The sequence below is a fragment of the Loxodonta africana genome, chromosome 14 (genome assembly GCF_030014295.1).
Source record: "Loxodonta africana isolate mLoxAfr1 chromosome 14, mLoxAfr1.hap2, whole genome shotgun sequence".
Lineage (NCBI taxonomy): Eukaryota > Metazoa > Chordata > Mammalia > Proboscidea > Elephantidae > Loxodonta > Loxodonta africana.
Window position 1 is genome coordinate 32,288,969 of NC_087355.1, and position 15,047 is coordinate 32,304,015.

The following is a 15,047-nucleotide window of genomic DNA, read 5'->3' on the forward strand; positions in this document are numbered from 1 at the left end:
ACTAGAAACACTGAAAAAGAAAAGCCTTTGCTTTGGTCTATCTGGAGACCTGGTGGTACAGTGGTTAAGAGCTTGGCCACTAACCAGAAGGTCAGCAGTTCAAAGCCAACAGCCACTCCTTGGAAACCCTATGAGTCAGTTCTACTCCCTCATATAGGGTTACAATGAGTCAGAATTGACTCAATGGCAATGGGTTTTTTTTTTTTTGGTTTGCCTATCTAGGGAGGTAGTGTAGTGTCATTGCAGAGAAAGACATCAAATGTATCACAGTATTTCTGCAGGAAAATAGGATTTGTCCCTGATATGTGGCTGGGTGCCAAGGATCCAGGTTACAAGTTTAAAACACACAATTTCTACTCACTAATTGTTCTCTTTTTAACAAAAGAACACAAGTTAGTGCATAATATGTGATACGTATCTCTTTATGCGTACGCAAAATGTGTTTGTCATATAAGGGGTAAATGAACATAATGCCTATAGCTGCAGCCTGAAAAAAATAAGGGCAGACTTGAATCTGACCAGATTCAGAAAAAGATTTAACAGATTAAAAATACAAAGCCGCTACGGTCTGTTCCTTCCATATGTTCATGCTTGGAGATACCACATGGAGCATTGCACTGAGTCTGTATTTGAAGGAATAAATGATAAAAATGTTTTCCAGATAGCACAATAAAGCTGTTTCATAAAGTTTTACACATAAGAAACCCCAGAGGTAATAACAGAAATATGATCATTCATCAATTCATTAATTCAATTGCATTTATCCTGTTTTTGCTACATGCCTGGCACTAGGCAAATAAAGATATACATAATATCATTACTAACCTAGAACTCAAAGCGAAATAAAGACCGAAGTCATGTAAACCTAACTATTATAAAATATGCTATGTATGGGAAAAAAGTGTATCCAAAGTGCTATGGAAGCAATGGCAGGAGTAATTCACACTTTTTTTTTTTTTTAATGGGGGCGCAAAGGTTCTCTCTGGTATCTCCTATTCCCCTTTCCTGCATTGTTTTTTAAAAATACTTATTATCACTTGATAGAGTATACATTTACTTGTTTATTAAGTTTATTTATAGTGTGCCTCCTCCATGCTTGAAATAATATAAATTTTTTGAGGGCGAGAACTTTTCAGTTTTATTCACAGCTCATATTCTAGTGCCCAGGGCAGTGGTGGACACACCCCAGTTGCTGTTGAGTCAATTTTGACTCATGGCAACCCCACATGTACAGAGCAGAGCTGCTCCATAGGGTTTTCAAGGCTGTGAACTTTCAGAAGCAGATTGCCAGGCCTTTCTTCTGAGATGCCTCTGGGTGAGTTCAAACTGCCAACCTTTGGGTTAGTAGTTGAGGACTTAACTGTTTGTGCCATCCAGGACTCCACGGCAGACACGCAGTAGTTACTAAATAAGTATTTGTTGAATGAATGAAAGGAATGCCCACTGTGTGACAGATTCTGTGTTAGCTACTGGATATATGATGGAGAACAACACTTACGCTGAGCCTGGCCTTAAGCAACTTACATTCTAAGGGGAGAGAGGTGAACAATACACAAGTAAACAAATTAATGTGATAGTCTCAATAACTGCTGTGTGCTAAGAACATACAAAAGCGGATATGTCACAGAGACTGAGAAGGGGTGTTGCTTAACTACAGAGGTCAGGAAAGGCATTTTCGAGAAGATGACATTTGAATTGAAGCCCACATGATGAGAAGGAAGCCAGGCGAAGATGCAGGGGAAGAGGGTTCAAGTGGAAGAAAAAGTAAGTCACGGGCCTGAGAAGGGAATGAGCTTGGTGTTTTTCTACAAGAAAGAGAGGGCCATGCTTATAGAGTGAATGAACAGAGTGGGCAGTGAAGGGCTTGAGGTGTCAGATCACACAAGACCTAAGGGGCAAGGTAGGAAGTTTGGAGTTTACTGTGGTTCTAAAGGGAAGCCACTAGAACTTTCGAAGCAGAGGAATGACATGACCCAATTTACGTTTTAGAAAGGATGTTTGCAGGGTTGTTTCCAATTACTGTGCAGGAGATGATTTATGGAGGGGAGTCAGGGAGACCTCTCAGTGGAGTCTCTCAGGGAATGTCTAGGAAAACTTGGACTAAGGTTGTAGCGGTGGGGATGACAAGAAGTGCTTGGAGTTAGGATACATTTTGGAGGTAGAACTGACATGCCATGACAGCAGATTTAATGAGAGAGCTGAGGAGATTCAACAACTCAGTGAATGAATGTTGGAAAATGACAAACAGATTTGCTGTGGCTGAGTAGAAAATATAACCAGAACATTACAGGCAATGAGGGCAGGTGGTGAGGCTCCTAAAGTCTGTTATTTTGAAGTCTGAATCAGTGAAGTTGGACTTGGTCAGTACAGTGAGTTAGTGCAGTGGACTGATAGGGAGTTTACAAATATAAAGGATACTGGAACTCCATCATTGTGGCTGAGGTAGGCAGGGCAGAAAGGAGGTGAAGCATCTAGAAGGAGAAGGCAGTTCTAGCAACCTGCAGTTGAGGGGGATAGAAAATAGGGCTAGAAAGAATAAAGCTCAGATAGGTTACAGAAAATTGGTAGCACACTGACTATGCTGAGACGCTGCCCCAGCAGCTGCTCCGTTTATCTAATGCAGTAAATATCACCTAAACCTGTTGTGGAGTATCAGATAAATGAAACAGCCAAGTGACTGAATTTCCCACATTTTAGCGACTTGTTTTTGTGTTACATGCATAAAAGTTTTTCAAGGATTGGACATAACGGATGCAGCAATGAAAAACAACTGAATTTAATTTCAAAGTCGATTTTTTAAACTTAAGAGGCCAAAATCACAAAATGGTCATGAGAAGCCTGGAGAGAAAAAGAAAACGAGACTAAGAGATATTTGAAATAGTGAAAGAAAGCCCCTTCAAATGGTAGGAATTCAAATGGTTTTACTTCTGGTTTAGAAAATGTTTCCATGTTTCCATTTAGATACCAGAGGGTGTGGTTTTCAGGAAGTTCATTGAAATATAACAAATTAATAGGGTGTAAAACAGACACAGGAGTTGCTGCGAAGCTACTCCATTTTCCAGTATCAGCTCTGTACGGAATAGACAAACTCTTGATTCTTCTGGAACAAAGGCTTTTCTTGACCCGTCCCAGGAAGATTATGGGAATAAGCTACGTGTTTGTGTTTAATATGCTGAAGAATAAGGAAAAGGAGCTGAGATGTCAACAAAGCTATAATTAAGCAGATTCATTTATTCATTTGACACATAAAAATTTCAATCCAGTCCAAATGCATGTGATAAATATTCAAAGCTCATTGAGGTCAGCGACCATACCTAATGCATCTTTCTATCCCTTACAGCACTTGGCACCAGTAAATGCTGAGGACACATTTGTGAATTAAATGAATAAGGTGACTATGGCTGGAATGTTTAGTGAAGCCTTACAGACAATGTAGAATTTTAACTTGTCTTTTAACAAAGAGATAGTTTATATAGAAATTAAAAGAGGTAAGGAATTATAACCATTAATAAATTTGCAAGTAAGATTTGCCTCCTAGTCCAACTGTGAACAGACTGTCTTAAAACCACTCATTCATTTATCGTTTATTCGGCAATTCATTTAGTACCACTGTGGTCTCTGCCTTGTGCTGTATCCTAAGCATACATTGGAAAATAAAATGTACATGGTCTCTGCTCTAGTAAGGTTATGGTCTAGTGGAGGAGATAGAGAAGAAACAAAGAAATAGGTAAATAAATGGAAAAAAAAAAAAAAAAAGAAACCCAGATTGTTCTGATAGAAAATAATGAGATGACACCGAATTTAGATGAGAAGCGGCCAGCTGTCCTAAGAGGAGAGAATTTGGTGGGAGAGGGAAGCCAGTTGAGGTAGTCCATGTTCCTTCCAGGTGGAGGGAACAGCACGCAAAATTCCTCAGACGGGAAAGATCTTGCCTGTTTTGGGGATTGGCAGGAGGACCTGCAGCTTAGTTTGTGAGGCGTGGTTTTGAGTAAAAATGGAACATCCAATTGGAGATCTAGAATACGGAGGAAAGTAACAGCCTAGATAGAAAGGGTGAAATGTCACTGGCAATAGTCATTTGATAAGTATGCATTGAGTCATTATTCTGGGCATTGAGGCTACAGTAGTAAGTAGCTTGCTTTGTAGAAGGGGAAGACAAACCAGAAAACAAGCAACTTAATGAACAATTTAATTTCAGATAATGATAGGTACTATGCAGATGATGCAATATCACAATGGCTTGAGGAAATGGGGGTGATGATGACTGCTTTAAAAAGGAAAAGTCAAGAAAGGAGCTTGAGGAGAAGATACCAGCTGGGCAAAGGGTGGGAGCAAGAGCATTTTGGGCAGAGCACGTGCAAAGGCCCTGAGACCTGATGTTTCTGTGCATCTTTTGCTAGTGTCGCAGAGGCTGGGGATAGTTTCATGGTCCTTCTCTCCCACCTCACTCCGTTGTGTCCAGAAAAGCTTCTGGACTACCTCGCCTAGAGGCAGACCACCACCTCTGGGAAGCCCAAGCTGTCCCTGGTTCCTGCTGCACTTACTCTTATTTCTCAACTCTTCCTCTTTTTCTGTCATTTGTGCAACTGATCCTCCTACCCCAGCTACATGGCCAGCAGCCTTTTCCTTCTTGGGGTGGGCACAGCGCTGTGGGCTGTAAGCTGGGAGGCACCCCAAACAGCCAAGAGTAGGAATCCTGAGTGGGTGAGGCGCTCGGATCAGGAAATGTTTGTGTGAATAAATGTAAGCTTGAGTATAGTTCACTGCCAAGCATGTGATCTAATTTAACACTCTGTCACCAAGTTCCTGCTGCGAGGTGCCCACATCGTCTTCAATGTACGTATGCGTGTTTGGCTGAGAATTTGAGCTCTAAATGTGGAAGCAAATGCATGGGTATCTATGTACAGAAAGAGGGTAAAGTGAAGAATTAAGTTCTCAAAGACAAACTGAGGTGTTATCAAACTGCTATTAAATGTGAAAATATACATATATATTTTAATTACAGAATTTAGTCACCCAGAAATCAGACTTAAAAAAAAAAGACTTAACAAACATTAATTGAGCGCCTATTATATCTCAAGTACTCTGCTTGGAAAGTGGATGCAATTCCTACAGTGGTCCTTTGAGGTAAGTCTGATTTTCCCCCATTTTTTTGGCAAGGGGTGACAAAACAGGCTGACAGTGGTCACATATTAGAAACAGGCAGAGCAGCGGTGTGACCTGGGTCTCCTGACCACAAATCCTGGGGTCATCTCATGAGATGCCACTGCCTTCTCAGGCATGACGACAGCACATTGAGAGGCAGTCTGGTGAGTAGACAAGGGGAGTGGTAGCCACACCTGGTTAACTGCACGAGTCAGAATATCAGCAATACTTTCAAGCAGTGTGACCTTGGGCCAGGAACTTTACCTTTCTAAGCCCTAGTCTCCTGACCTATAAAATGGGAATAATAAAAAAAAAACCTACATCACATGGTGGTTTAAGGATTAAATGAATTATTACATAAAGTATCCGGCATCATACACAGGTGGTGCAAACAATTAATGCTCTTGGCTGCTGACTGAAAGTTTAGAGGTTCAAGCCACTCAGAGGTCCCACAGAAGAAAGGCCTGGTCGGCTACTTCTGAAAAATCATCCACCAAAAATCTCTGGAGCACAGATCTTCTCTGATACACATGGGGTTGCCGTGAAGTCAGAATTGGCTTCACAACCAGCTGTCGTCTCAGAGGAGAGCACCTAGTCCTTCAGTTGTTCTTTTTAAGCTGGGTCATACATATCCATTAGCTCATTATATCCTCCCAGATAGGAGGGAATGGAATGCAAGCTGGGCTAGCTGGCCACAGGTGGGGGCTGTAATATATGGGTCCCCACAACAGCTGCTCCCTGCTCTCCAGCCCTCTTCATGGAGAGTGAGTGTGCCCATCGCCTTCTTTAAAGCATGCACTTCCCACCACCCAGCCTCACATCTGGCACTGGGGCAGAAACGTCCGTCTGGGGACAGGAGCAGCAGTCAGCAGTGACACTCATTTTCCCAAGGCGTATCCACAACCTGAGGTCTCGTCAGAGAATGCTGAAGTTTCTGGAAACTGAAGAGCCTCGTCTTTGAATCTGAGCGCTGCCTTTTGAACACAATCACTGGCTCCTTGTACTTTCTAGATTTCTAAGCAGGAAAATCTACAGAAATATCCCCTATACCATGTCAGAACATCTAAATGTGAGTGTTTCAATCTGGCTCTTATTAAGAAGAAATTTGTTTATGATTTCTTTTTTGCATGCTCACCCCATCAGGTACACACCCTGCCTAATAAATTAGTTAAAAGAAAAAAGTTAAAAATAAGTGACTGCTGTCACATGGCCTTCGAAGTTAGAAAATAAATCCGAAAAGGAAAAAAGGGAAGTGAATTGTTCTAAGTATACCAGGAAGACTTTATGTGTTCAGAAACTCATTTACTTTTCTCCAAATCAGTATGCAGTGCTCAGCACAGAGAACTACCAGAGAACTATTGAATATAAAAAGCAGAAGATAACGGCAGTGATTACAACGTGCAATTGTGCAGCTGTGATATCATCCCCTCCCCCTCCACCCCATCCCCTCCATCAGATTGGTTGCTATGTTAGTATTTTAGGCTTAAAGGGCCAGAATTCATGCATTCAGTTTTGTTTTTAATGTGCTGGTTTTCTGTCACAAATTCCTGACAGCATTAACGGCCAATGAATCAGGATAATTAGAGATAGAATGATACAGCCGATCTTGTAGTCCTTGGAATTACTGGCAACTGGACGCCATCATCTCCTGCTTCCATACAAGGCCTTGGCAGAAGATGACACCCACCCCACCCCATCCCCACCATTCTCCTACAGGGGGACAATTCTGAGCTATTCATAGGCGGCCCAATTATTTTTTCTCTGGATAATGAATATGGAGAATGATTTTTCTCTGCTTTGATGAGCAACTACTACAAGTATCAGATGAAATCTGGGAAGGCAACTGGAGGAGGTGTTACAAAGCCTCTGAAACTGATAAAGTTTAAGAGTGTATAATGTAATCATTTTACCTTTAGATTTTGTTATGATTTTTTATGACGATGAAGTAGTTTGCTATTAAGAGAAAGATCCTGTGCGATGGATAAAATCCCTCAGAGAATGTTCCAGCTCATTCAGCCTTACAGTAAAATTTGCAAAGCCTTTCGGGGAAGATATGAGAATGTGAAACTAGAACATTTTCTTACTGAGTGTCATCCTCTGCCCCCTCCCGCGCTATCTTCTTTTCCTCTGATGTTTTCACTCTTGCACAGGAGTATGGAGGAAAGAACTATATAAATGTCTGGACTGCTGATAAAGACAGCACCAACTTGACCTTTATGAACTGTCTTACTTGAGAACAATTGAGAACTCAAAGTTTCACTGTGGTCAGCAGCTACAGTTTTCCTAATCCAGATCCTCTTCTTCTAAGCCCTGGTTGTTTACTACAATCTTGATTTCTTTGCTTGCCATTAAGAAATTTACGTTAAGTCTTAGAAAGCTTTGCCTGGGGGAACATGTTATCATCATTTTGGTATCAAAGCTGTGACCACTGTATGTATAAGGGTGTTTTGAACCTGGGTAGGAGCCCTGGTGGTGCAGTGGTTAAGCGGTGGACTGCTAACAGAAAGATCAGCTGTTTGAACCCATCAGCTTCTCCTCAGGAGAAAAATGTGGCTGTCTGCTTCCATAAAGATTTACAGCCTTGGAAACCCTATAGGTCAGTACTACTCTGTCCTATAGGGTCACTAGGAATCGGAATCCACTCAACGGCAATGGGTTAGGAGAAGGTCACATCCCGGTCTGTTTCTTAGCTACACATCAAATGCATTAGACTTTGCCGTTGCAGCTTTCTGAGGTTCTGCTGAGGATGCCAGAAGTGTCAGCGGGGTTTTCAAAAAAAGGGGTGAGCTGAGGTAGGAGGAAGAAGAGGGGCAGATGAATGGGAAAAGGGAGATATTTCTCCTTATGCCAATGGAGGTTGGTTAGCAATGAGGGAGGGAAATATTTGGTATACTAGGAACACAACTAGTATGATAAATTAGGAAACCTGGCTTTAGTAAAAGGCCTATGCAATACACCATCTACCCTTAGACGATTTCCCTTTGCCCTGGGAAATTGCTTACTATAAAGATGTTGGGCAATGCCTATGCTTTACAGCAACCCATTACACATTTACAAATGCCCTGTCACTGTCAAAAAGCACCAAACTCTCTTCCCCCTCCCCCCAATTTACACCTTCAGTGGCAGGGACAGACAGAAATATTTAAATAATTAAGTATGTACACAAATCTTCTCTCCATTCTCTTGGCTAAAATTTTCCCTTTCCTAAAGAGTAGCAAAGATTAATTTTTAATGTTACTAAATTAGTTAGAATAAAAGCTAAGAATAGGTTATTAAATTAGTTAGAATGAAAGCTAAGAATAGTACATGAACATTTGAAGGAATGCATTTTTTTACCCTCACCAGGACAGTAGCATCTAAGCCCCTCTCCCTATTCAGCTGGTACTAAAACTTTAAAGGGAAAATAATTCAGTAAAGAAAACGGATTATGTATGGAAAAACATTAATTGAATTGTCCTCTTTTGAGACCAAATAAACTTAATTAAAAAAATAAATGTAATACATCTCCCCCTTTTGCTTATCCACACGAAGGAAAGGGATGTGAGATGTGGATAACATCATAGTGCCTACGTAACTCTAAAAGTAATTTTTATTTGGTTTTTAAATGCATTATATAAATATTCACAGAAGGACTAGAGAGTACATTGTCTGACCATGTGTGTGGTTAAATCAGATGCGACTGGAAGATGTCATTCCAGTCCTTTGCCCTTAAGAAGATAACTGTTAACTGTAGAACCACTAGCTTACTGCTGGCTCTTAGCTAGGCCCTGGGAAATAAGTCATGGACAGTGTGTGTGTGTGTGTGTGTGCGTGTGTGCGTGCATGTGTGATCACTTACAGTTATTTTGAAATATAATTTTTCTATGCTATTTCCTATTGTAGTAACATAATATATATTCTTGAGTATTTTTGAATGATTTTATTTTATCAAGTATGATTTAAAGTGTTTTAAAAAATTAAGCAAAATGATAATAGGTTTTCATCCTGATCCTCCTTAATTCCCATCTTAAAGAATATTCTGGGAACTGTAACACTAGTATCAATACAATGGTGAGTCCTTTAAGCCTGCTAATGTTAAAAAAAAAAAAAAAAACTGGTAAGAATGAAAATAGATATTACCCAATATACCTTGCTAGAACAATACGATGACCCACATTTAGGAATAAACAAATTTAAGTCTATGATAACAGACCACTTATTTCATGAAATATTGAACTCTATAAAATTTTAGCACAAGTGACTTTGAGCAGCCCACTGAATTCCACTCAGATGGAATCTGACTAGGTCCTACTCAGAACAACCAGTCTCTACTGAGATGAAATTGCCACGAGCTGCTTCACAATGTGTAAAAGTGTCAGAATGTCCCACATAGGATTCAGAGTAGCAACACAGGCACCTAGGAGCAGGTTAAGATATAATGAAACCCGAGGGCACGGCAAAGGAAAAGAAAACAAAAGTAAGAAGGTAAAGGCTCTAGAGTAAACCTTAGTCTTAATTCCATGACAAGGTAATTATGAGAATATCTTAGGTATTTAATCAATGATCTCTTCTTGGGGAGAAATATTTTTATTAAGACATCTTAAAAATATCTATTTTTATATATGTTTTAAAATAAATCTATTGGGGATATGCTCAAACATTTTTTTTTTTAACTGAGGGGACACAAAAAGCTTGGCTCTTTTTCCAGGAACTGGCCAGCATGGGCCCAGCTCACACCAGAACTGCGAAGAAGGCGGTCAGGATCATCACTGAGAAATACTGTGTGCATCTGGCCAACTACTTCCACATCGACAAGCGCACGTGGGAGAAAATCTCCATCATCCCCAGCGAGAAGCTCCACAGCAAGAGGGCGGGCTAAGCCATGCATCTGATTAAGCAGACTCAGAGAGGCTTCTCAAACTTCAGGAGGAGGAGGGAAACAGAGAGAGAACGATATTCCTGAGGTTTCAGTACTGGGTCAGGAGACCATTGAAGTCGATCCTCATAATAAGGAAATAATGCTGAAGCTTTTGGATTTTGGCAGTCTGTCCAACACAGAGGTTGGAACTCAGTCTTCAGTTGGGATGAATTTCAAAACATCACGTGGAGCCATTTGTGTATTTCTGCAATGCTGTAATATTTTCAGTAAACCTGAAGACATTAAGAAAAATTTTGAGACCCTTTGTAAGAAAGAAATTAACATTGGATTTCTTTTTAGTATGATGAGGCATCTGAAAGTACACCTTTTCCTTCCCTCAGAGCAGCAAAATTTGAAGGAAAAAAAAAAAAATCCTAAAGAATGAAAAAAGAAACAGAGCAGAGCACATCATGGACAATTTGGTTTTTAATGTCATTCACAATGTTTTTATTGACATAACTGGAGCCTTTTTTTAAAATGCAGGATCATTACTGTATCTTATTTTTTATTTGTATCATTCTTACAAATAGTTAAATGGTTAGGTCTGGGGAAAAAAAAAAATTAAGTTGGGGGTGAGGAGATTGTTTTGTAGGCCATTTAACAAAGTCGTTTCCATGAGTCTGAATCGACTTCAAGGCAACTAACAAGAACAATCTGACTTAAAGTAGGTCTGTGCATTCTGTTTAAGGCCCAGGAATAAAATTTCTAGTAAGCAGGGGGAACTCTGGCTTTAATTTTAACTACCTGTTTTCCAGTCTCCACAGTGATTTTGATTCGCTTTTCTCTCACTCATTTTTCTCTGTTGTGTGGTTTCCATGGTGAGTTCCTGCAAAGCAGGTAGAATAATCCTATCTCGCCTTGAATCAAATGGGTCCAGAGGTGATACATCACAGTGGTCTCTAGGAAATTCAGCCAGAGCAAGCAGGGGAAGAGATGTGGTTTAAGAAAACAAATCTACTCTCAGAAAATAAATAAGCTTTGGATAATTAAAAAGGAAAATCAGGTTAAAGGCTTTAATGAAATTTTATCCTTGCAATTAGTCAGATTATTTTGTTAAAAAAAAAAAAGAAGGCTCCAATGAGCTTTCTGTGCCATATTAACTCAGATTCGCATGGTGTGTTGCAGTTTACAAAGCTTTCTCACAGATGATTTCATTTTAGTTTATACGGTGCTTGCTTATATTGCTGTCAAATTTTAGAAATCTGCCGTGATCAGTCATAAATTGAAGCTCGTGGCTGCCTATAAACAGGACTAGGGCAATAGAGGGTGGGTTGTCTTGGATGAAATATAACAGAGACTGATAATGGAAGGCCCAGGAGGCACTGGTTTATACACTATTTCATCTTTAGCACAGTCGTGGAGCCAGGACTTCAGAAATAACATCAATGTGAGACTCTAGTGCACTTCATGTGATTTTTTTTTTTTTTTAATTATTCAAAGTCATTTCCTGGGAGATGGTTTTATTATTTAAGTTCAGTTTTTAAAACCATTTGATCTTCACCATTGTTTCATTTAAACTTTCCCGATTGAATCCTTACAGAAAAGCCTCCTAGTAGAAACATCCATAGAAATTAAATAGAAACAGTTGAGCTACGTGGCTTTGCTTTTGACATTTTGATAAATTAAGGTAAAATCAAATGCCTCACATGGTGAAAATAGTGAACATCCTTATCTGTAAAATACAAATAAGCATTTCCTACGTGTTTGAGGGCATCCAGTTTTGCGTCATAATTTTTAGGCTGCCACCTGGATGCATTCAGGCTGTTCGAAGACACAGTTGAGCTAGTTTTGAGGGCTCCTCCTTTGTCTCTGGGCTCCTTCCTTTATATCCCCCTAGGACACTCTGCTTCAAATTATTTTATCTTAAGCTATGTCTGAACATGAATGGACAAATGGAGAATTGAGGCAATTATAATATTAATCCAAGCAGAAAAACAGTAACAACAACACGTTGCCAAGTTACTGGAAATTTCTGGCAAACACTTCTCTGTTTCAATGATCTGGAAGATTGCCTAACGTCTTTTCTTTGGGGATGTAGATCTGACCCATGTCACATGGCTCTGTGAACATTCAGAATCTATACATGATTGCCTCACTTCCTGCTGCTTCAGACTGTATCTATTCTAGGAAGGCAAAGACGAGAGAGGAAGGCTCAGTGGTTTTGAGGTGCGGTACTTGTTAAGACATCCCTGTGAACACTCAGATTGATATTTTAAGTTCTTAACTGTTCTTGGGGCCTTGTGCATCAGTCATGGTGAGCTGGGCCAACCCTCTTTTGTTCATTCTTTCATCATTTATTGAATGCCTGCATTGTGCTAGGTCCTGGGGGTATGAAGAAGACAAAGCCTTGTCACCAGCACTTGAAGAGTTCCAAAAGATACATTAAAAAGTAATTACAGGGGGAAGGGGGAGTCCTTGCTTAGGAGACACTGAGCTTCTGTTCAGAATGATGGAAAAACATGCGAACAGATAATGGTGATGTACAACACAGTGAACATGTCACTGAATTGTAAATGTGAAGAATGTTGAATGTTTTGTTAGGTATATATTTGCCACAAAAAAAGTAGTTACAGTACAATGCAATAAATTTAAGCAATGATTTCACTGTGAACATAAGTTCTAAACCAAAACTAAACCCACTTCCTTTGAGTCGATTCCGACTCATAGTGATCCTATAAGACAGGGTAGAACTGCCCCATGATGTTTCCAAGGCTATACATCATTACAGAAGCAGACTGCCACATCTTTCTCCCTTGGAGCGGCTGGTGGGTTCAAATCACCGACCTTTCTATTAGCAGCTGAGCGCTTAACCACTGTACCACTGGGGCTCCTTGGCAAAAGTGCACACCCTCTAAAAGTTTCAGAGACAGAAGAAGTAGAAGCCATAAAAGCGATTTCCCATGAATACAATTTCCCTGTTTATCTTGTTTTAGTACTCCCCTAAAGTCTCTTAAGAATGATTTAAACCAGTCTCACTGTAGATTCATTTGCTCAAGTCTCTCAAAGAGATTTAGTCTCTGAGAGTTCTGGGGTAGACATTTGCAATAGTGGGGGGTTTGGCAGAGGTTTATCACGTATCTCTGCCAAGGGCTCTCGCGGGCAGATGGTAACAGCTGTTTGTGATTGAGTCTAAGAAAGTCCAGGAGGAGCCCCTGCAAACTGTCCTTTTTATTACACTAATGACTTTTTCCCTGAGAGTGGTTTTTCATTGTATCAGTGCATAATTGTTTTTGCTAATGCATTTGCGCCGATCATACAGAAATCTAATTACTCTATGTAATGCATCATTTACAATTTTCTTTAAATTCATTTCAGTGTTTGCACGCTGGTATTCAGTTTATGCTAATAAGCCTAAAATATTCATGCCTTTAAGCCTGAGATTGCAGACTCCGTTCAAAAAAATTGTTTTAGTAAAATGCACATTTTAAATCTGCATTTTGTAAAATACTGAAGTGTAAATTCTTCAAGATTATTCTCAAAGACAACATTCTAATCTGTTATTCACTTTGAAAGCAGAGTTCTTTTTATCTCCTTCACACCTCACATTCACTTAGTGACAACAAAATGACACGTGGTCCTGTTTAACTCCAGAGCATTAATTGGTGTTTGGTAATGGAAGGAGATGAAAGTGATTGATGTCGGCCTTTCCACTTTGATTTATTCACATTGAGATTCAGCCTCTGATCCATTTACTGCACTAGATATTAGGAATAAGCACCTTATTATTTTTTAATCACAAAAGAGGAAATTAAACCTTGAATTCTAGCCGTAAAAATGCACCACTCTAAAGTTAGAGATCTTGTACGGCACTGCCATTATTATCATTATTGTTACCATTATTATTAAACACATACATGTGCCAGGTATTTTGCTAAATGCTTAATGTTCACCATCCCATTTAACTCTCCCAAAACCGATGAGGTCAGACCTATTATTTTCCTCATTTTACAGATGAAGAAACCGAGATTAAGAGAACTGAAGCAACTTGTCCATGTTCAGTGTTGCACAGTGGTTCTCAACCACGGCGGGGGTATTTTGCCTCCCTGGGGACATTTGACAATGTCTGCAGACAGTTTTCATTGCTACAACTGGGCAAGGGGCAGCTAAAATCTAGTGAAAAAAGGCCTGGGATGCTGATAAACACCCTACAATGCACAGGAGAGCCCCTACAACAAAGAGTTATCTGGTCAAAATGTCAATAGTGCTGTGGGTGAGGAACCCTGGGGTAGCAGCGGCTTGTGGTGCCCATGTCACAGCTCCTCAGGCTGCGGATTTCAGCACAGCTGAGGTGGGCAGCTGGGTGGGCAATGAGATGTACATGTGGTGGCTTTTTGCTTTCCTGCCTTAAGGCTTTTTCTGAAACACCTGTACAGGAGCAGCGAGGGATTGTGGAGGTGTTCACACCTAAAGAGCAACCCTTGACCATTGCTTAACCTCCCTGTTCTTTGATGGGGCAATTCTGAGGTATTCTACACAGTTCCTCTGAATGTCTGAAGAGTCTCAGTCACCTACCAAAAAAACTATTGCTGTCGAGTCAATTCTGACTCATAGCAACCCTATATGACAGAGTAGACCTGCCCCATAGGGTTTCCAAGGTGGATTCAAACTGCCAACCTTTTGATTAGCAGCCAAGCTCTTAACCACTGTATCACCAGGGCTCCTGGTTGCTTACACTTGTACAAAAAACCCCAAACCTGTTGCCATTGACTCGATTCGGACTCATAGCGACGCTGTTGCCAGATGATTTTTCTTAAAAGACTATTTTAATTATGTCACTCCACTTCATAAATTCCTTTAATGGTTTCTTTTTGCTTTCATCTTTTAGTCCAAACTCCCAAGGCTAGTTTTCAAGGCTTTTCATAATCAGACTCTTTTAACACTCTCCATATGATTTCCTTGTGTTCCCCAACATATAGTTGTCACTATATATATATATATATTTTTTGATGTTCTATCAACTGAGAAATGTTTCCCTTACCCAAATTCAATTTAAGCTTTCAGTTTC

At 40.1% G+C, this 15,047-nt stretch overlaps 1 pseudogene; it reads left to right on the forward strand.

Moving 5' to 3' along the window:
- Nucleotides 1–1,358: 1,358 nt before the first annotated feature.
- Nucleotides 1,359–10,436, forward strand: LOC111750064 (small ribosomal subunit protein eS17-like; annotated as a pseudogene).
- The last annotated feature ends 4,611 nt before the right edge of the window (nt 10,437–15,047 follow it).